The sequence below is a fragment of the Manis javanica genome, chromosome 4 (assembly GCF_040802235.1).
Source record: "Manis javanica isolate MJ-LG chromosome 4, MJ_LKY, whole genome shotgun sequence".
In the NCBI taxonomy this organism is placed as follows: domain Eukaryota; kingdom Metazoa; phylum Chordata; class Mammalia; order Pholidota; family Manidae; genus Manis; species Manis javanica.
The window spans coordinates 66,955,600-66,979,711 of record NC_133159.1 but is presented as its reverse complement, the minus strand read 5'-3'; the positions used below and the strand labels follow the sequence as shown (position 1 = coordinate 66,979,711).

The following is a 24,112-nucleotide window of genomic DNA, read 5'->3' as shown; positions in this document are numbered from 1 at the left end:
GCATTCCATAAACAGTATCGCCCTTTTATGGAATGTAAAAGGCGATTGCATATGTACACACCATTATATATATATGTACAAACCAAGATATATGTAATCACACATACAAAAGTGCATCCTGAAAAGCTATGTGTCAATTTATTCATTTTCATTTTACTTTATATTAACGGAAAAATCTAATTCCTTGCTTTACTTGAATTATATCAATAGAGCTACATTTCCCTAACAATTTTGCCTTACATGTAATGATTTTCAAGTTACATAGAAAAGTAATATCTTCTTTGAAAATTGTAGTTTCTAATGATGTGGGCAGTCTACATTAAAAATGGACAGTGATAATAAAGACGTGTTGGGCATTTTTAGGTCTGTGTCTATTACTGGGAACTAAACTAAGAGTGACAATATCACCAGGACCTCAAAGTAGCTCAAGGATAGGTAGAACTCAATCCTTGTGAGTATCTCCACATGAGCATTTGCACCATCTTACAAGAATTACAAAGTCTTTACTCCTGGGGTTAGGCAATCATTTGCAGTTCTCTGAATTGTCCTGCATCTTCACAACTCAGTATGTCCCTGAGAATCTGAATCTTTAAAGCATCAGTTTGGTTCAGTGTAATTTTATTGTATTATAGTTCTCGGAGATGGGTATTTCTTGATCTTTGGTTTTCTCTCTCAGACATGCTTTCCTCTTCAAATCACATGCCTCCACTCTCAATGTTAAAATTCTTTGTCTCATAATTTATTTTACCAGGAAGTTACTTGCCTGCCCTAAGAAGACAAAAAAAGTTAAAAGAAATAAGCAAGACAACACAAAGATGTAGATAGAAAATCAATTTTATATCGTTAAGTGCAAGGTTTATAAAGTTAAAGGTGAAAAACTGTCTCATTACAAAAATATAGGCAAATTATCTATTTGATAATAAACTAAATATCTATTCACAAGAGTAAGACTGAAATTTTGAGACAAATTGATAATATAAAGGACAAAAGGATAGAAATTAGGATCAGCTATGTAATTTGTGTATCACATACAAAATGAAAAATTTTTATCATTTTACACTGGTATTTGCCTACAATAAACTTTCTTTTATTTACCTAGTTTTTAAATTGAACTATAGTTAACTAATATTTCAATAGTTCAAGGAGTACAACATAATGATTCAACACTGAACATTTAAACGCCTTACAAAATGCTCACTGTGATTATGTAGGCACCACCTGCACTCTACAAAGTTATTACAATATTATTGACCATATTATATTCCTCCCACTGCAACTTTCAATCCATCCTAGTTTTTTTATCACTGCAAGTTTGTACCTCTTGATTCACCTTCACCTATTTCTTCCATCCCCCCATCGCCCTCCTCTCTGGTAACCACCAGTTCGTTCTCTGTATTTATGAGTCTGTATCTGTTTTTTTTGAATAAAATATTAAAAATAGTCCTCTTTTTCATAAACTATTAAGAAGTTCTAAACGGTGAGATCACAGTGTTCAACCTTGATAAAACCCAATACTATGTATCTTTATATATTTTCCTTTTTTTATATTAGACAAAACTGTATGCAATAAGTGGCAATGCAGTAGTTAAAATAATATCTGGCCTTAACTCTAGTAGCTAATGCAAAAAAAAAATGGTAAGTTTGATTTTCTCTTCCAAAACCTCTCATGGAAATCAATTTCATTCTATTTAACATTAGGCTTTTGCCACAGCTTTCTCTATGGACTGAATCTATTTTTGCCTTTTCTTTCGTAGAACAGATACCTTTTCTTATCTATTTTCCTTCACACAGAGGGACTCCTTTGGCTTCAGTGATGAGTATAAAAAGCTTAAAATATCTTTGGCCACCTCCAGGAAAACGAGGCTCCTCTTAGAGCTTAAATTAGAAAGTAATGCTTTTTATATCTCAAGATCACCCACAAAAATTTAATTTTCCTTTTAGCTGCGAAACTTTGGAACCAAAAAGTGCAAACATATTTTCTTACTATTCTAGGTAAAGGGGAAAAAAAAGAATTCTCTTTTAATTTAAACTATAGAATTACTTTTTTAAAAGTTTGTCTCCTGATAACCTAATTTACTTCCTTGAAAAGAAAAAAAATCCAATGATAATAATAAATACGACTTGTAATCCAATAAAGAGTACAATTCTTAAATTCCTATAAATTATACTAACTGCTATGGATTTGCTTTTATATGTGTATATTTATTTAAAGAAATCCAATTGGAGAATTTAAAGCGCTAGACCAGTCTGCCTGTATTTACTTTTTCATTTACTAATACAACATCCATTTTGTTAGGAAACTGATTTTGAAGGAGGTCACTCCATAATCATTTAATTGTGTTATTTACTGAGACTTGGTTTATTAAGGACCTCTACTAAACTTTTAGGATTAAAAGAAGAAAACATTTTTATTTATTTATAGAGATTATTGTTTTTAAAGACAGTATCTATATAAGATATTTCCGATTTAAAAGCAAATATTTTCTGGTACTAGAAAACAACAATTTTAAAGTTTAGACATGATTTTCCTTAGAAAAGCAAGACTACAAATGTCTTACATAAATATCAAACTTACATAAAAGTTCTCAGAGTAGTAAAAAGTAGTGCTGAGTTTTATATTATTTGAAGTACTACAATACAATGATCATAATCAGGAAATTTAACATAGATAAACTATGATTATCTAATAATCCAGTCCTTATTCAAGTTTTATAAATTGTTTTAATAATGTCCTTTTATAGATACTTTTGTTTCCAGGACCTAGTTTAGGATCAAGCACTGTATTTAGTTTTCATGTTCATTTTATCCCTTTTTTTTCCTGAAACAATTTGTTAACCCTTCTTTATTATCCTTGACCTTGACTTTTTAGAAATAATGCAGGCCATGTATTCTATGTAATGCCCTAATTTTGGGTTTGTGTGATGTTTCCTCATGAACAGATCCAGGTTATATATTTTTGGCAGGAATATGACAGAGCAGGGATGTCTTTTTCAGAGCATCACACTGGGGATGACAGAATGTTGATTTGAACCAATGTTGGTGATAATAATTTTGGTAACTTGCTTAAGGTCATAATGGCTAAGTTTCTCTACTATGAAATCACCATTTTTCCTTTTGATGATAAATAATTTTGGAAGAAATACTTAGAGGCTATGTAACTAATCTGTTCCTTATCAAACATTCACTTATTAGTTTAGCTTCTACTGGTGATTTGCAAAATCCATCACGCATTCAATATTTATCTTTGGGCATTTTTTGTAAGTAAAAGACATTTCCCTTTTTAATGTATGTATATTTATGCACCTAACAATGCAAAAAGAGAGCATTGATAATTACTGAAATATAATTAAATTGGGTTCCCTCAAGAAGCACTTAATTTTACCACCGTAATTTAACAAGCAATATTAACAACAAAATCCATTTTACGAATATAACCATTTTCGTGTATCATAATCAGAAGTATACAGCATGGTCAACACTGAAGAAAGAGGAGAGAGAAGGGGAGGAGGAATAAGTTGGAAGAGAGGGAGGGGGAAGGCAAGGGGAGGAGCAATGGAGAAGAAAATGAGGATAAAACGAAGGAAGGGAGAGAGGAAGTAAAATGTAAGAAAGCACAATAAATGATGAAGGAAGCCAACTGTTTTCAATGTAGTTAAGATTGGAAGTATGATCGAATTATATCACTACAATATCTGATCAGTGGTGATCTTTAATAATTTTTTTTTGAAATAAAGAGAAAATCATCCCTTCCCCTTGGGTGTGCTCCTCTTTGAGAAGGCTACTTCTACCCTTGCCACAATTTGAACCAAACCATGGATGAGTTCCATTTTTTGCCAAATTAAGAACTATTCCTGCATCAAATTTTTGCACTGATTGACAATTATTTTTAAGAATAAAAAAACTAAGAACATGCTGGGTAAAGAATCAAATTAAGTTAAGCATTTTTAGCATATGGTTGAAGGATGTGTGAAAACTGTGAGTTAATTAAATAAGTTATGGGTCATTTTAATCGGTACTCCATTGACATGGCTTTTTAAAGTGGTATAAATCAAGGGGTATTTTCACACAATTTAAGCCACCTAAGGAGCATGAAGATAGACCATCTGTTTAACTGTTTTCTTTTTTTCATTAAAGCCATTTATAATGTTTACAATCTAGAAGAACAGGAATTTCTGTATCATTGAAAGAATAAAAGCAAGCCATGTACACAATTTTTTAAAAATTTCAAAGAGTAGAGAATAGCATGAAAAACTGGAGAATTCTGTATTGCAACTTCTACCTTACAACACCCTCCAGTCTACCTTCACAAGACAATCACATTTATTTCTTGGAAATTCTTCTAAGAAAATTATTTATTCACATTCTATCCATTATTATATATTTAATTGTCCAACCCTGCACTACTGTTGTTTTGTTATTAACTTATTTATTTCTAATTACAAAGGTAATGTCTATTTATTGAAAAGGAAGTAGAATACACACATCAAGTAGAAAATGTGAAAAACCCATAACAGCACAGTTTAATGTAGCATATTAACTTTAGTATGTTTCCTCAAGTTTCATCTCTCATGAAGATCTTTATTTTCTCCAACATTCTTATTAAAATTTTATTTCATCTACTTATATCTACCTACCTGTCATCTATCATCTATCTATTAATATTTATCTGTTCCAAACTACCTACCTAATATGGCTATTTAATTTTATTTTTAATATTGTTATCTACTTCTTTAATTATATTTTTCAGTTAACAATACATAGATGAATATTTTCCTTCAGAATGGAATAGTGTTTTATGTGTGTGATACTTTAGTGACTTTATATTTCTTTCTATGGAAGATAATTTAGTTAATTATTTTGTTGATATTTACATGTTTTAATTTTCACTGATGTAAGTAATGATGTAATGATATAGTTGTTTAAAATTTTGTATATATCTCTGATATTTCCTTAAAATTAGTAGTTATAATCACTATGATAATAATAAAGTTGTTAAAATATTGATTTAACATGTTTTTCAAATTTCCATTCAGAAAAGCGAATTGACAGTACATGGTAGGACTAATTGTGAACATATGAAAATGCCAGTATTTAAAAAGAAATTTTGACTAACACAAAAGACAGTTGGTATAGTTAAATCTATGTCATCATGTGATTTTCTTATTTTACTAAATATAACACATACCAAACCTCATTTACTTCTTTTATAACTAGAGAAGCTGAACATGTTCTATTTATCTGTAATCAATTTCTTTTTATGTCCTTATGCTTTCATACCTGCTAAACATTTTGATCAAACTATTTCTTAAGAATTTACAAGCAATGGATACTGTTCTTACTTTTATTTTACTGCTATATATTCTACAATTATGTTATCTAATGTTTCTGTATCATTAATTTTTATTGCCTTTTGCTACATACAATACCGTTTCATTTTTGCTAGTCATATCTGCCAATCCCTTTCTTTATATCTTTCTTCTCCTTTTGTATTTAGAAAACACTTGCTTTTCCAGAGATCAGATGAATATCAGTTGATGTTTATGTTTTATGATTTTATTTTTATATACTCTTGGATCAAATATAACTGAATTGTATTTTTCCAAAATTTAACTTTAGTGTACCAACAGTGTATGGAATCTTTCTTTCATCAAAAACTAAAATTGTTATGTATATGGATCCTTTAGCTTTGTATTCTATTCCTTTATGCATCTATTTTTATTCCAAGAGCACATTATTTTGATTATAGCTCTTAATAGTGTAATCTGATAGGCCAAAGGGAAAGCCCTTGCATTTTTTTCATTAATGCAATTATTATTTCCCCAATTTCTGTTTTTTGAACATAATGGAATTAAATCTGTAAATTCATATGAAAATAACTAGAAAACTATTAAGTATTCTCATTGAGGAAGAATATATTTTCTTCATCTATTCCTGTCTTCTTTAATAATTTTACCATTATTTATCAACCACTTATATGGACAAGGTATGTGCAAAATGGTTTACAAATATCCATTATGTTAGTAAATATTTATTTAGAGTTTATTGTGGGCTAAGCACTCATGTAGGGGTTTGATGATATACAACAAAACATCTCTGTTTTCTACTCTTGTGGGGTTGATGTTTAATTGGAGAGATTATGTTGCTGATAGTCAGCTGGGAAGAGACTGATTGTAAATAATTATATAAGAAAATTCTAGAGAGAGACAAACCTGGAAGAAGGAGGAGGAGTGGTGAGAAGAAGAAAAGCAGCCTCTAGGTAATGTTATGGGGAGGTGAATTCTCCTTCCAGCATAATCAGGGCTGTCTGGTTGGGAGAGATACATCTTTGAGGATCCTAGGATCCTAGCAACAACCAGATCTCCAGAGTTGCAGAACTTTATCATAAAATAAATGTATTTGGATCTAGTTAATGAGAATTCTGAAGAACCAATCTTGAAGAGTAATAAAATGAAAAGAGACTGGAAAATAGGGGACATGGCTCATTTAACACCATGGAACTCTGTGTCCAGAAGGCAATGCTGTTAGCATAGCTGCTGAATTCTTGGTTCCATCTCTACATTATCAGCACTGCAGCAAATAATCTCTCATTATTCCCACATCTTTGGATAAGTTCTTCAGATTCAAAGTCTTAGCAGAAAGCATCTGATTGTTGCAATATAGGGCGAAGGCCCATACTTGGCTACCAGGAAGCAAGGTTTTGCTTTCACTTTCTCTTCTAGTGCGTGCATTGGAGCCTAGTCACCAATCATGATTTACATAGTATAAAATTTTGCCAAACTGATAGTCCAGGTACTGGCAGCCAAAAAAATCCCCAACATTATTTATTGATGCTGGAGCCCATTATTTGAACTTGGATAGAGAAGAAGGCTGTCATGCAGAGATTAGAAACAAGTGAAAGAAACAACAATTACAAAGGCAAGAATGAGACTGAAGCATTCAAAACAAAAATGGACGCCAGAGTTTCTGCAACAATGTTTGATGTATGCTGTTTTTGAGATGTTCTTAATCATATAATATGATTATACAATTTCTCGATCTAACACCAAAAGAGTAATAATTATATGAATGCTTGGATAAGCTTAAAGAATTATATTAAACACTTTTTATTTTGCATCAACTTGCTTTTACCCTTTACTTAATAAATATGGTGATATTCACTAAAATATCTTGATATTAGATTATTTATTTTGATACACTCAATTTGATTCCTTGTTATTTTATTCATAGATTAAAAATCTATAGTCAAAAGAAAGATTGAACTTCACTTACGTTAATGCTCTATCATGTTTTAGAAAAGTGAATAATTCTAGATTTATGAAATCTTTTATTAAAAATATTTCCTTTTCATGATCTAGATCAAACCATATAGCATGGGATGTATATACATATATATATGCTTTTTCACTTGAAAACAGTATATTATAAAAATATCTGTGCATAGCTTTTAGTTCACATGTTTCATTGACTACTGACTGGGTATGACTGACAGGTATGAGCTCTGGTGGCACCTTCCTGTATCCCCCCAGGCAGAGCTTAAGGGAGCTTCAGTGTCTCTAGGAGCCAAAGAATAAGTTTGGGGTCTCCAAGCTCTCTTGATTTTACTAGTACTGTTGGTGCTATTATAAGATTTGAGTTTTCAGAAATGTCCATTTGTCTTTCTTGACCTGAAAATTGACTTACTTAATTTGGATCCTTGAGAGGATTATTGCCAGCTACATAAATATTCTGGCAACTGATTCCCACATAATTACACATTTGATTCTTCACTTCCTTCATTGACTGATGTGCTATTTCAATAATAATTTATGAAACTTTCTATTACATGAGTATAAGCTGTGGAGTCTGACTGTCTCCAATTGATTGCTGACCCATATGCTTACTAGGGTCATGCCCTTGGGAACATGACTTAACTTTACTAGGTCTCAGTTTCTGCATTATAAAATGATGATAAAAAATGTCATCCAACTCATAGAGTTTTACTTTAATATTTAAACTAATATATGGTAAATTACTCTTCATGTATATGATTCTAGGAGTTTTATAACCACAGTGAAAACCAGAATACAGATCACTCCCATAACCCCCAAACACTCTCTCTGTTACCTTTTTGCATTCATACTGAACTCCTGACAACCACTGATCTTTCTGAGAGCATTTTACAATAGGGATAATAAAATATATAGCCTTTTGAGGTAAACTTTCTCGCTTAATATACAGCCTTGGAGTTTCATATAAAATGTTGTGTGCATCAATAGTTCATTCATTCTTTTTTTATAGATGAGTAGTATTCAGTTATTTGGATGTAACATTTTATTTATTTTTTATCCATTAGCTCATTGAAGGACATTTTAGTAGCTTCCATCTTAAGGTGATTTTCAACAAAGCTCCCATAATGTTCCTATACAGGTTTTTGCATGAATATAAGTTCTCATTGTTCCAGGGTAAATATATCTAAGAGTGAAATTGATGGGTAATATAGTATGTATATGTTTTTGAGAACTGCCAAGCTGCTTTCCAGAGAGGCGCTGCTGTTTTGCATTCCTACCAGCTGTATATGACAGAGCTGTTTTCCATTCTCATTGGCACAACACATATTTTGTTTATTCAAGGAGCTATACACTCAGTGTATTTTGTAATTTCGTGCAAAGTTACAAAGCAATTGTATTTTATAAGACCTTTTACTCTTTTATTTAATAATTAAATGGCTTTATTTTAATGTCTACTCTCTGTCAGGTATTATATTACATTTTTGACTCAGGTTTTCTTAGCACTTCAATTGTATTATCTGATTTTCATAATTTACCATAACTTTTGGCAAGATAGATTCCTGAAATGCAGCCAGTCCACCAATATTAAGCAATGCATACAAACACTTAGAGTGCTGAGTTGAACATGGGGGGAGGCTGGATTAACAGCAGGACCCCAAAGCCGCTCCTCTATGGTGACCTGAAATGGAAGGGTCCCATGCAAATTGAGTAGAAGGAATGCTGTTAAAAGACATATGCAAGAACCTTCAGGTTAGATCCTGACTACTGAACAGAGATCTACATTAGTTATATTGACAGAGACAACAGCAGAAAGTTGGCCTCCCAGATGTGAATGAATAAACCTGCACTCTGCCTATACTTACCTTTTGGAAACCAAAACAGCACTACACTAATATGTCAAATAGAAACTCCCTGTATATGCACTGCTTACATACACTAAAACAGATTTTCAGTATTATGAAATAGTAGGAAAGAGGCTTTATGCAGAATTAATCTACTATAATGCTTTGTTGAATTAATTTTAAAAAATGATTTTAAATCCATTGAAGTCAAAGTTCCTTAAGGAAGCCATTCTTCTTTCCACTAAAGGCCTTTGGACATGCTCCCCAAGATTTTACTTACGTTTTACCTAAATTTGATTTTGTCACTCAAGACTCACTACCTCAAGGAAGACTACCCTGAATGACCACCCGAGTCAGGGATATTGCCTTCATAGATTCATAACTTCTTTAGTGGCACTTAACCTATATCTATTTTGTTCTCTATTGTATTCCCAATGCTGGAGCTTAGTAGATCCTTATTAAATAGTTAATAAATGGTATAATTAGCCACAAATAATTATGGGGCACTTTATAAGCATTAAACCCTCTCACAGAATGAACGAATATGATTTGTATGCTCAAGATGTTCATACATTATTATGGAAAGACAATTAGGCAAGAAAATAAAAATGCCTGGTTCCATCTTTGCTGTCATAAAAATATGAACTGACAGTGGTAAGCCTGCCAAGAAGAGCATGGATAGCCTTCTGAGTAGAATAAATGAAAGAGGTTGACAAGAAAGACATCACAGAAAAATGATCATTGAATTAAAACAAAAAAAACACAAACATATATTATATATATATATTTTTTCAGAATATATGTAAGCATGTATTGATATATAAATGTAAAAGGGTTTTATATGCTTTATTCATTATTTATGTGTAATTATAACATATGGAAAATGTGTATCTATGCATTTTTAATATACACATATGTAACATGTAACTTTAACACTAACAGCCTAGCAGTTATTATAAGTCACCTCCTGCCACACATACATAATAGTGTCACAGTTCAATGATGACATCTTCAACATATGCTTTCATCATACGCTAAGAGAAATGTTCTGTATATAATTTTTATTTTGCCTATAATTTAACTAGAGTATAGCTATGACTTTTACTTCCCACAGGCAAAAATTTATTGTAATTAAACCTACATCTGAAAAAATTTATATAAAAAAATTGAATCCATGATCCAGTAAATATTATTTTGGCATGCTCCTTAACATTTGCCAGTCTTCTTTGTAAGATAATATGGACCTGAACTTTTAATACTCTCCCAGAGAAAAGAGAGTCTTTCAGTATATTACTTATACTGATCATTTAAAGAAATAACCTGATATTAATAGGGTGAATTTTGTCTTAGACTTAAATTGTCAGTCTGTCATGACCTTTTTAACTATTCTAGTGTTATAGTCTCTCAACTATAATCTCAGTTGTTTTACTCTAATTCCATTCTCTTGAATAATGATGAGATGTATTCAACCACATTTTAATGGAAGCATTCTGCATAGCACCCAGAGAGAATATTTTTATTCCTTCATCTGGGTATCACAGAAATGTAGTGACAGCAGTGTGACTGAAAAGCAACATATCTTTAATTAAATTTGCTGTTATTTACCCTGTCTGTGAAACTCAGATATTATTTTGGCTAAAAAAGAGCAACCATGAATCCTAAATTTCACCTTTGCTTTTATATTGTTAACAGAAGTTTATTGAGCTGAAAAAGGAAAATTCTGAATTTTAAGAGCAGACTGTCCCAGAGCTTTTCTCTTTTACCTTATTAAGCCTGAATAAACTGGAATGTGTTCACATAAAATTGTGGGGAAGGCATTTTATTTATTGGCCTGTTGGAGATCTACAGGAGCAGGGAATTATGACACATTTAGATGAACTGTATAGCATGACACCTGTGCTGACAGAAAGTGAGCTAACTCAACATAAAAGAGAAAAATGAAAGCAATGGCCACTTTGTGAACTTGGTAAGCCTGTGGGTTAAACTTCTGATTTTCCTTGTCTTCTTGCTGCTCCATTTGATGTCCTATATAAAGTCCTAGATGATTAAAAACATCTCATCATATCATTAAAGTTAAAAGATGTATTTTAAGATGAGCCTATATCTCTTGGGGAATAGACTATAAAACCATTATGGTAAAATTACCTATTTTATATTGGAAAGCATGTTGGCAGGTGACTCAAAGTTTCTCCATTTTTTTTTAAATTACTGATGGTGTCCCAATAATTTCCTTACCAAATTTTATAACTAACACAATGGAACTTTAATATGGCATATGGATACTTCAACATGTATTCTTTTTAAGCACTTAATATTTGAATAAATTATCATGCTGACCTTCATGCTATAGTAAGCCATCAAATGTTAAGTAATAGAGGCACAGGGAAGAGACTGTTTCTCATTTTTCTGTGAAATGTATAGAAATTCACAGATTGATTGCCCAGCACGCAGCGGAAAATAGTTATGGTTATCTTAGTTTACTAGCTGTGGTCTCTTTTCAGAGATCCATTTGGAAACTCTTTAACCGTCTTACATTGCAAGATGTAAGCAAATTAAATACAACATGAAGGAATAGCTTTGAATAAAGATAATGTTTCCCCACACTTGTTCTATAAAAATCCTTTACAGTTATTGGCACTGTTTTGCGTTTACAATACCTTTGTCAGAAAGGAATACATTTTGTGAAGGTAAGATTTGGTAATGAACTCCTCAATCTGAGCACAAATACATTCATTGAAATACTAATTTGAAGTCCCCTTGCTGTAGGTATCTACTTAGTAATAGGCCTACAGTATTTTTAACTTGAAATTTGTAAGGAGAATAGATAATTAAGACTTCTTAATGTATGTAATAAAATTGAATATGTAGAATAAGTACCAAAAATTATATCAGGTACCATTACAGATAATACATAATAAACACTAAATTTTGTATTCGTTTCCAAATACTCCTTTTAAGAGAATTAATAAAACCTTTGGATATGAAATACCTCAATGTTGGTCACAGCCAGATTTACTTTTTTTATATTTCTTTGCTGCCTATCCTGGTTGTAATCTGTGTCACATCCTTTGCTCATTTTACCACCTTTCTTATTAGAAATACCTTTATGTAGTAGAAAAGATATAGTTTATTTGAAAACAGTAGTTCATGGTTCATACATAAGCCCATCCTTTTTTTGTTTATTTCTGATTTTTCTACTGCATCATAATGTCTTGGTAATATGCCATAAAAAACATAGGTATATTAAATTTATACCCAATCAGTGATGCAGATTTTGGTCAATATTTTGAAAAGTATGCAATAGTTTTGAAAACAGTGGTATAGATTCTAATCATAAAAATGACTGCTTTCTTATTATAAAAGTAATTTAACATATGGAGAATGAAAATTAAAAAATTCATATCCATTTGACATTCACAACCAGACAATAATTGGTAAACTTTCTTCAAAGCTTTACAATTCATGGTGCTTTGCAAAAGTCACCAATATCCAATAATATCTAGATATCAATCTGTTGTTTCATGTAAGTACAGTTTTAATCATAGACTGTTCTTCCATTGTGAAGAATTCGCTTTTCCTTCTTGTTTGAAATAATACAGTTGATTTAGTATTAATCTGCTCTTCTTCCTGTCATAGAAACCAAAGACAGATTTGGTTGCATACAACTCCCCTGCCGACAATTCCCCATGACAGAGACCTGTGTCACTTTTCTTATTGCGATACAGGAGCTTTTCTGAATACATATTGCAAGTTATGGCAGTTGTGATGAATTACCCAAATTTGAGATGACATGTGGAAGGTTATAAAAAGTTTTCCTTTCTTGTACTTTTTTCATAGTGTTAATCCAGCTGATATTTATTTATATGTGTGTAGATGTATATATATATATGTGTATGTATGTGTGTATATATACTCACACATTTATATACATATACAGTAAAATTCTACAAAACCTTGTTTGACTTTTGTCACCTGCCTAATATAAATTATATATACCATTTTCAATATTTTTGTTCACACCCATTTAAGAATCTCCAAAGCCCCACAATAAAAAACCTAAATGCAGCTCATAAACTCTCCTCTATATGACTGTTCTTACCCCATCTCTCTTTGAAGATTACTAATTGTTTTAGTCATAACAATAGTCTACCTATACTAAGACTCTGATTCTCAAACTTTAATATACCTAAGAATCATGTTAACCTATTTAAATCAGATTCCCACATGATATCCTTAGAAATTTACATAGGTACATGTCAGTTGCAGCTCAGGAATCTGATAATGAAGCCCTCCAATTAGATGGTAGGCATCTTGAGGGAAGAAAGAGGTTTCATCAATATGTTTACTCCTGGTGCTTGACACCATTGTTGACATACAAAAGCCACCATAATTGCTTGTCAAACTGAATTAAGATAAATATTCAGAAAAAAATTAGCTTAGTGTTATTTGTTATATTCCCTGTTTGGAATACTATTATCCCAGGTAGAATGTGTCAGAGTTCTGAGGCTAGGACCTGGTGAAAATGTGGACTTGGAGTGTTCTCCTCCTCACCTTTCCTTTAATCTTATTAAATTCACATAACATCTGTTGAACACCCGTCTAAATCCTAGGCTCTGTGCTTCATGCTATGGTATCAAATTGTATAATGTTAATTCTTCACCTTCAAGATATTTACAAAATAGCCTTAAAATAACATAACAGTTTATAATAGAGAATGAACAGAACATTTTAGAAGCATTGAGAAAGGAAGGCTGAGTACAGTTGGAGCCTCCCTTAATATTAAAACCTCAAAAATCAGCATAGTGTCATATTATTGATACTAATAGGAATAATCCTCCAGGCCAATTCTTCAAAGAATTTGATGGCATTAGAAATTGTCAATATACTAACAATTTGTTATTAAAATGAATGCATAAGAACTCATACACTCTATGCTGCTCTTACTTATTTACATTTTAATTTGTATACTCATATAAATTATGTCTTTAATCTTAATGTCCTCTAACATTTCCTGTAAGAATTCATGATTTTAATTGTTTAAGCACATGTCCAATCATCTGTCTTTTACACCAGCCTTTATTTGATTAATCACTCAGAAACACCTCCTTTCTCCCTGCCTCATCCACTGGAACTTTCCCTTAAAAATCAAACATGTCTATTTTCATTAAAATGTGTATTCCCCTTCCTATCACTCCTTTTTTTCCTCAGTGGATCCTTTCTTTCTCCATTATTATAGTTGTCATGACATAATCTCAACACATTCAAATATTTGCAAAGGCCCTTATTATGGCTGACATTTATAACCCCAATTCCTACCTTAATGAATCCTCACGGTGCGTAATTTTGTAGAAGGCAGCTATCCATCTCCAGTGGTAGAGGCAGAAAGAGCAGATCCTCCCTCATCCCAACCTTGACAGCTAAGGGACAGGCTTGTGACCTCGGTTTAGTCAACTGGATTCTTCCACTTTAGACTTGGATTTTACTAATGAGTGACGTAAAGGGAGAGGGAGTGTCAGGAACATGTTGTCACATGGCAGCATCCTGACCAGATTACGTGCTGAGCAGCAACTTCTAGTGCACTGTCTTTTGTTCCTGCTAATTTCACTGTTGTGAGAGCAGCTTCAATAATGACTTTTAGCTTAAAACAGCCTAAGTTTGGTTGCACCACTGCAACTAAGAACTCTAAGTTGGTTTTTAGTTGGTGAGAATAAGCACCAATTATGCTTGGTATTTTTTTGCTAATGTTGCATTTTTATTGATAGAATAGATCATTTTATGGCATCTTAGCTATGATTATAGAGTGGAACAGATATGGACATTGTTTTTTGCACTATGTTAAAGTTTTTAAATAATTATATATTTTTATGTCAAATATACTGTGAATATATAAAAATGTAAATAGACCTAGTTGAAAAGTTAGCACTGAAGATACATACAAACTCAGCATTTGCCTATGCCAATAATATATATTTAAATAACCTGTATTATTGTCAGTTTTAATGGTATTTTATTTCAGCTGCATGTAGCAGCTTGGTCTGTTTGCTGCAGTCAGTATGTATGATTCTTATTGCTTTAAGTTGTGTTTACTATGCCCTTATACCAATTCATGTATTTAAATGATAATGTTTTACTTGGGCTAGTTTCAGAGACCAATTTTCCCACAAAAATTACTACATTTGACAAAGCAGGTTTAGAATCCAATAAAATAATCATCTATTAGCTTTAGAAATTGCATGTCATTCAAGATCAAGGGGTAATTAGGAATATAGTTTATTTCCTCCAGGTAAGTCATTGCAGCAATTTTCTTACTATTAGGGTCCTTCATATTGTTGTGTCCTGAGAACTATATGTAGAGTTTAGTGAAATATGAAAATACGACTCCATGGAGTTCAGCGGAGCTCTACGACTATACCCAAGCCCCAACTATCAGTCTATATACACATTTGACATTTATAAATCCTTTTATCTCCTAAGAGGTAATCACACTAAAGATAGAATAAGAGGAAAAACAAAAGGTATATCCAGGCTTTTATTCATTATTTCCACGGGCTTATCATCTTTTTCATTTTTCACTTTGTTTCATATTTTCATGTTGATTCTTTACCTTTTGCTTCCACCTGTCAGCTGTAGGGCTTTCTTATTTGTGTGGAGTACTTTGGATAGGAAAAAGAGTACATAATAGGACCTAATAGTTCCAGGTTGGGAAGAGGAAATTATAACTGTTATTCTTCTACTTACAAATCTTAACACAATATCAACTTTGAATGAATAATATTTATTGTATTCCTGGCAGAGAACATGGTACTTAGTAGTTATTCCAGAAAGATTAATACTTTCTCACCTATTTATATTAAGGATAAATAAATAGAAAATAAAAACATGTTTGTGAATTGAAACTATTCACAAGTAATAGGATAACATTCCAAATATCTGGGTCAATAATAAAATATACATATATATGCTATAAAAAGCAAGTCTTATTTTCAGTAGCAAAGATTATGTGCTTGTCTTGATTCTTCTCTGTTATTTCAGCTTCTTCTGATATTTAGAGAATAGAGTTATAACACTTTTTTTATAAGTAGAATCATGTCTCTAATTTGTCTATTTAAATCTGAAACCTTAAAAGAATAAGGTTAAGCAAGCATTTTTTTAACTATGGCTTAATAATGTTTTCTGTTAAATTTGACAAAATTTTAATAAAGTAGTAAAAAGGAAACAGAGTACACTTGAGAATAATTGAAAAAAATAAACAAAGTTGGAGAGATGGGGATATGTCTGGTAGAAAAGTGAGGAGACAGAGTGTGGAGTGGAGTGTCATGAGTGAGGATGAACTGTCATTCAAATGGAGAGTCTGCCAGACTTTGAAGGGCATTTTCAGGAAGTCATTTCATCTTCTTTATGCAATGGGAAGTCTTTACAAGATTTTGAGGATGGGATGTCATGATACAATTTATGTTACAGAAAGGTAACTCTTCCATGAATGATGAAGAAAATACAGCCACATAATTTTAGAGGGTTGGTACTGGGGATAAAATGGACTCAGATGTGAATACACTATTTGGTCATAGAGGAAATGATTTTACATATTTTTACTATTTACAAATTGGGCCTCCTGGAATAAAACATATCTTCTCAGCAAAAAAACACATGGGTGATCTCCTATACTGATATGCTGGCAAGCTCTAAGCAATACCAAGATGATAGTAATTTTTAATGATATATTATTATAAGTACTTTTGTCAGAGGTCAATCTCCCTAAGATCAGCACAGACTTAAAATATTCATAAAAGCCTTTGATTTGGAATATAAATAGCAGAAAATGAAAAATTGTATCTTTAGGAGACAATAATGTCATGGTGTTGAGTAAAGGAAAGTAGAATAAAGAGTAATTATTAGTAAGTAGCAAAAGGATAGTGAATGTTTTTTCCTTGTCCTACAGTGTTTCGTGCCACTTTTTATACACGTAGCTCTCTAAGCCACTTTCCAGACAGCAGAACACATTAAATGCATTTATGATTTGTAATTTAAAACTACAGTTGTGCGAAATTGCAGTTTAAGCTTGTATGGATCCATACCCATTGAGTTTGAATTAAGATTTACAAATATGTATTAGGTTTGATAGGACAGTCATTGAATGAAAAATACAATTTATGGTACTGAAATGCAGCAAAAATATGAAATTTAAAATATGTATGAAATCTTTCTCAACAATATGCTGATTAGATTTTAGGCAATGCATAGAGGACATTTCAGTAATCAGTCAGGGTGTGTATTCTGAATGCCATGATACTGAGTTTCTTAATTTAAAAATAAATTGGAGGAACTTATTCTAGAAGTAATTATTTCAGAAAAACTTCATGACCTACAAAACTCATTCATAGTCAAGAGACTAATAAAACAAATCAACCTTTTAAGTTCTTGGTTTTCAGTGGATATGACTGAAAACCTAAGGTTTAAAGCAACACACTTTTTGACTTAATTCTATCTTTTTTTAAGCAAAAGATAATTCTAGAATTACTATAACATCCACATAAAGAAGAGGGGAAAGAACAAGGTAAAGGGATTAAAAAAAAAAGAATACTGGGTAGGGACGGAGTGGGGGTTATGGTGAAAGAATTCCAATATGTCCAATAATACTGGCATTATATTATTTTATTATGGGGAAACAGTCCAAAACCAAATTCAGTGCTGGAATTAGCTCAGCAACATTGTTTCTCAGCCCTGGCTGCACATTGCAATAGGCATGAACAGCTATCATCTCTAGATTCTCTCCATTTAGTATGTCTATTTTTACAGTATTCCCAGATCAATTTAATTTTTACAGTATTCCCAGATCAATTTACTGTGCAGATATGGTTGTGAACTACTGCTCTCCCACAAAATATTAACCAAGATGGATACATGGTTTCCTAATTTGGGGATAATTTTGATTCTGATAAACATCTTTATAGTAAAATGTGATCTTGGTTCTTATCATACATGAGCAGTTTTTGCTGCTAATTGCATAGGAGTTTTTATTTCCTAAAAAAATACTTCGCTGCTTTTACTTATATTATTTTTTAGTAAGATATAGTTATATAGCTAATGGGCTACTTAAATTGCTTATATCACTTATCAATAATAGATAATATTTAATATGGTTTTGCTATGAAGTTGACACAAATGTAGGTGCTTTGCATAAGACAATTTTAATCTTTTTATTAGATCTACAAGATAGATACTATTATTATTTCCTGAATTTTAAATATGAGAAAAAATTGAAAAAAGAGCAGATTTTAAAACATACTTCAAATTACATGACTAGAGAGTGCTGAAAGTGGGGATTTGACTCAAGCATTTATGTTCTCAACCACCATACTCTATTAGAAGGCTCATTGCAGATCTGTTGAGCTAACCAGGTTACACCTACAATCATTTTGATATTTATGGAAAAGTGTTATCCATTCCCAACATTTTCAACATCTAAAGAACATTCACATATTTTTTATATAACCTTGTTGTCTGCTAGGGTTTACTTGTCATTAGGAAATATAGACAAACTTGGCTGAAACAGTAATGCTAACTTGCAACCCCATTGCTTGTGCAGTGTACACTCATATCCTGTGACTTTCCAGAATTCTTGGAGGCCTTGGCTTCCATGTTTTCCATTGGTTCCAAGAACTTAATTGTCATTCAAAGCCTTTATTTTCTCCAAATTTAAAACTTCTCTCTTCCATAGGTTTCTATATACATGCCAATGTACAAACACATATAACATGACTTTTATATAGCTTGTCTCAATTATAAAAATTTCTTGAGTTAAATAAAGCTTAACTCACATGGAACAAAGCCTCTGACATCATACAGGCCCCACTTTTCCTATCTCCTCTTTTTTTGCTGCATCTCTTCTTTTCCCTTAAACCCCCAGGCTCCCAACTCTATCAAATAGCTCTACAGGAAAAAACAAACAAATGGCCTGTCTACTTCCTAAAAACACAGTTTGGGTTATCAATATTATCTTTTCATCCTGTTAACTAGATATCATCTTATTTATTCATTTCTTACTCTGCTGATTAATTTCCTATCTTTCAATTATTTATCTAGTGTATTTTCTAATTGGTCTCTTGGTTTTCCATTAGTGCATAATTCCCCATGAATCAAAAATGAAGTATTCATTGAACCTTCTTCTGAAGTTTTTCTAGGGATACTTATATTAGATGATAAAGGAAAGTCCATTAGCCCTTCTATTGGCTATAGTAAGGAAATAAGGTCTTCCTACATCCCTCATTATAATGATCATACCTTCAGACAATTTCAAATGCTTGGGAGTGTCTACGTAATACAGATTTTTATCAGAATAGAATCCCAAATAATATAATGGATAACCTGACCTGGCAAAGTGGTTTTGAATTTGACACCTTGGAAAAAAATAATTTCATAGCTTTGTTAAGTTTTTTTTTTAAGTATTTTGTTGCAAGGGTAATCACCTTATAGAAAAATCTCTGAACTTCAATGGATGAAATATTTTAATTATGCAAAATAATTTCAAAGATTTTGTATGGTAAATTACAGAGTTTGGGCAATGTGGACCAGATAAGTAAAGCTACTCTGCACGGTGCTATAAAACAATGAGTAAGGTGTATCTGCAGTTCACGTATCCTTTAGGAAATGTTTCTTAAAAACAATCCCATTATTGTTTTTCCCCCTTGGTCAATATGTATGTGGGCATGTGCTAGCGTGTGCATGTATGAAAATGTGTTTTCTTTTAAGCGATTCCCCAAAGACTTGTCAATATGTGTTTCTGTGTCTTGGCATACACAGTTTTCCATAAGACTACTGGGTAGTCATGCTGGTCCTATAACTTACGGAATTTGCAATTGTAGGGAAGATGTAGGCCAATATAAGATATCTGAGAGCTATCAAATAGGCATGGAATCAATTGGGGAGCAAGTATTATCAGAAAATTTCTTTTGGTACCTTGTCTGGGTTTTCACTTACTTCACTTCTTAATTTTTGTTACAGCTCTCCTCACCCCTGTTAAATATCCTAACATTGGGATGATGTAGGGCTCAGTCCCAGGCAACTCTTCTTTTTGATCTACACTCCCTTCTGTGGGAAACTCATCCAATCCTGTGACATTAAATCTACTTTCACTGTTCATACTATCAGCAGTTCTACAACATATATCTTTAGCTCTACCCTTTCCTCCAAACTCTAGACTAGATGTCCAAATGTTAATATCAGGGTCACTGTATCAGTCTGGTTCTGTAGGAGACAGGATATTATAGTTAGATAATTTAATGAAATTGAGGGATGTTTAGTCAAGGGACAATGTCAAAGGTCTGAGTAAGATATAAGGGCACCACAAGAAAACACACTGTGCTCAACATCCAGGTGAAATGGGAGGTTACTGGAACCTGGAGTCAGAGAGGCTGTGTGGAGAAGACTTCTTTATAGAGGCCTTGAACTTAGTCCACAGGCAGTCATGGGAGCTGCCAACCCACGAGAGCCAGCAGAGAGGAGCCCAGGACCACATACTTCCACTTTCCTCTTCCGCCTCCCACCTTCTGTCAATGCTCCCTATTAGCTGAACTCAACTAGAACCTGGAAAGTAAGAAAGGTATAGATACAGCTCTCAAAATTGGCCCCTAGGGCACAAAGCAGGATGGAGAAGCGTAGGTGTGAGTGTGAACTTGTTCTATATATGTGGAATGAGAGTATTCCAGGGAACTGTATATGAAAAGACAACAAGGAGAAAGCCCTCAGACCAGTAAGCAGTTCAACATACTTGGAATAAAGAAGTTGTAACGACAATTTATGAGGTGGATGAGATAAACAGCAGCCAGGTTATAAAAGTCTTTTCAACTAAATTAGAACTTTGGATTTAAAATTTTAAAGTAGAGAAGAGTCATGCTAGTATTTTCATTATAAAAGCAACACTCTGGCTTCTGACTGGAATCAGGATTGGACAGAGAGCAAGACCTGAGGCCAAAGGGCTAGTTAAAGGGTCAGCAGTGAGATTGCGAGAGCATGGATCAGAGGAGTGACAGGATAGAAATAAAAGACAGACTGATGAGAGATTTACAATGGAGAATTGATAGGATTTGGTGATTATTTAGATGCTGGAAGTTAAGAAAAAAAAGAAAAGTCAAGGACGATGTAGACATTTCTAGCAGATATTATTTAGAGGATGGCAGTGCTGTTCCCAGTGACAGAAAAGAGACTAGGAAGAATTAGGGAAGAAAATAATAAGTGAGGTTTTGCACATATTTAAAGATATTAAATTCAAGTTGCCTGTAGAACATTTTTGTAAAAATAGTCAGTAAAGAGGCAGATGTATAGATGAGAGGCTCAGGAGAAAGAACAGCATAATAAATATAGTTTTTGTATTTGCATATTAATACTTATTAAAGAAGTAAAGGGAATAAGGAAATTAGATGCCAGTAGAGAATTAACCCTAGGTATGATTCACCGAATGTTTACATGTTTTTCAACATTCCCAGCTAAAAACAAGTTTAACAATTTTGTTAAAAAATAGATTTAATGCCAGTAGTAATACCTAGTTTCTAAAGCCCATCCTTTAAATTCTAATTATCTTCCACAGATACTCCCTTATTGTTGTTTACTGATTTAATGCCTTTATGGAGTAAAAACCTTCTTAAACAAGCTGTAGAGAAAATATTCTTGCAATATTACTGGGAAAGAAAATTCTAGATATCCAAATGGTACAATGGACTTTAAATTGTATAATTAGAATGCATTTTCATAGTCATTTAGTGGTTTCAGAGGTCTCACACTTTAGATAAGAAAGCAAAGGTCCAGGCAGTTATGTTAATGGATAAATCATTCTGAAACAAATTATAAAGAGAGTAAATATTTAGTTAAGACAATGATAAGTATTACACATGGGTTAATCAAGCATCACCACATAAAACAATGTCTGTGGTATAAGTTAATGAAGACCAAGGAAGATGGGGAGAAACTGAGCAATAAAGAGGAGCCACTGTAGGTTAGGCTGTAATAAAATATCACACTGATGATCTGAGCCTCACAACATCGATCTCCAGGGTTCCCAAAAAACTCCATGAAATATAAGCATATTTATACTTAAAGGCTGAAATATGGGAAGCTGCTACAAACATGGATACAAACATGGATGCCGAAATTGCTCACATTTCATAAAAGACAAAAAAAAAGCTCACTGTCTTAAATGGAAAATGAACCAAACTCATGGAGAAGCAGATGTTTCCCTTTAGCAAAGCTTCAAAGCAGCAGGAACTCACATTCAGTCAGGAAACCAGCAGAGCCGCTGGAGCCATTTCTAAGTGGCTGTGAGAGCTGAGAGAGTGTCCTTGAAGACCTGTGCTCTGGTTAAAATGGAAGTGGAGGTTTTGGCAGCCTGCTTTTGGCTGAGTGCCAGCGACTTTGAAAAGTATGACAGCTAATGTGGCTGCCCAGATAGTTCTTTGGCTGCACCTCCGGTTGGAAGACATGATTTTGAAAGGACTCCATATAGGAATTCCATTTGGCAAGGATTTGCTTTTTGGCAAAGATATGGAAAGTCTTCTTGAATAAGCATTGAGGAATAAATTGTGTCTGCCTTAGGATAAAACTTCTGGGGGATAGGGAAAGAATTAGGAGGGAGATTATACAGAGGCAGAAAGTTTTCAGACTGGCAGGAGACACTAGAAATTTGCAATCAGTAAAAATGACCTGATTGTAACAAAAAAAGAGTTGGAAAGTTCTTCAAAGGATCTAGGAAAAAAGGGAGCTCGTCTGGCTGCTCAGTCACTGCTCTTGATGAGAAAACCAAATAATAAGGATCGTATGTGGGTCAGAAATGGGAAAATGTACACTTATTTCAAGAAAGCATTTGTCTAAATATTAAAAATGCTTTGCATTATGTAAAACAGATTTTACAATATAGAAACCTAGCACCACACTGATCATAAGTTCATGAAACGCTGACCTAAATTTGCAGGCCCGGATTCTTCTGTTACCTGCTGCCTGAGATCTCTTGGGGAACCAGCTACCTTTGGGTTATTAGTGTGAAATCTAACATGTAACACAGTGAGGAGCTTTCAGTGCTAGGATTGTCACAATGCCTAACAGTGTCCGCATTCCTCCCTGGCATTCAAAATGTCATCAGGTCTTTGACTCTGTCAGTTCACGAACAGCTTTTGATGTAGAAAAAAAGGCATAGTGTTTTGCCACTAGTTGTTAATAAAAGGTTATATTGATTTTTATACCCCTCTTTTAGAATAGGTAATCATGACTGCTTAAGTCTTGTGAGAAAAAAATTTTTTCCCTCAGGTTGCCAGGTAAAATATAGGCTGCTCAGTTTAATTTGAATTTCAGATAAACAGAAACTTTTTTTTTTTTTTTAGTGTAAGTCTTCAAATTACCTAGGTGCCCTATATTTTACTTGCTAAATCAGGCAGCAAATTTTAGGGACAGTTTTATGAGTACAGGAGATCTCGTCATGACTTTCTATTGCTATTAAATATATAAATTCATTTGGATAGAGTCCAATACTGGTGAACTGAGCAACAAATTTTGTTCTCTATAAAGCACTGATAGTAAAGATCATGTTCAATCCTTTACCTAGTTTGTGAGCTTATTTCTTTTTGAAGAAATGTGTTTTATGACTTGAATTCCAGTAGTGGTGCAGGAAAGATGGACAAGACATACTTAATGTAAATGAGAAGGCAAAGGAAAGAGGCACTGGAAAGGAGATGAATATACAGTTCTGGTGATTAAGAACTTATAATTTAGAGAAATCTATGAGGTTGAATACCAGTTCTGCCAATTACCTACACAGGTAACCTCATCTAATTTAAATAAGCCCTGACAATTACTGGGTAGGATGTTTGGCACATAATAGGTATACAAAAATATATATATTCTCTGTGTCCTGTCAATGATATTACAACTACTGATAGGAAATATCTGAGAGTTAAATCCATATCTTCTCACTCCAAAAGAACAACATAAAAATGCCTTAAATTGGTGTCAAGAAGTAAA

At 32.8% G+C, this 24,112-nt stretch overlaps 1 long non-coding RNA gene across 1 annotated transcript; it reads right to left on the bottom strand.

Annotated features, from left to right (window-relative positions):
- LOC108402022 (uncharacterized) lies at positions 1-22,459 on the bottom strand. The gene is made up of 3 exons (XR_012129805.1): positions 22,372-22,459; positions 14,426-14,591; positions 1-768 (listed from the first exon to the last, which is right to left on the bottom strand). It is a non-coding gene; the product is annotated as an uncharacterized lncRNA (long non-coding RNA).
- Positions 22,460-24,112: the final 1,653 nt, after the last annotated feature.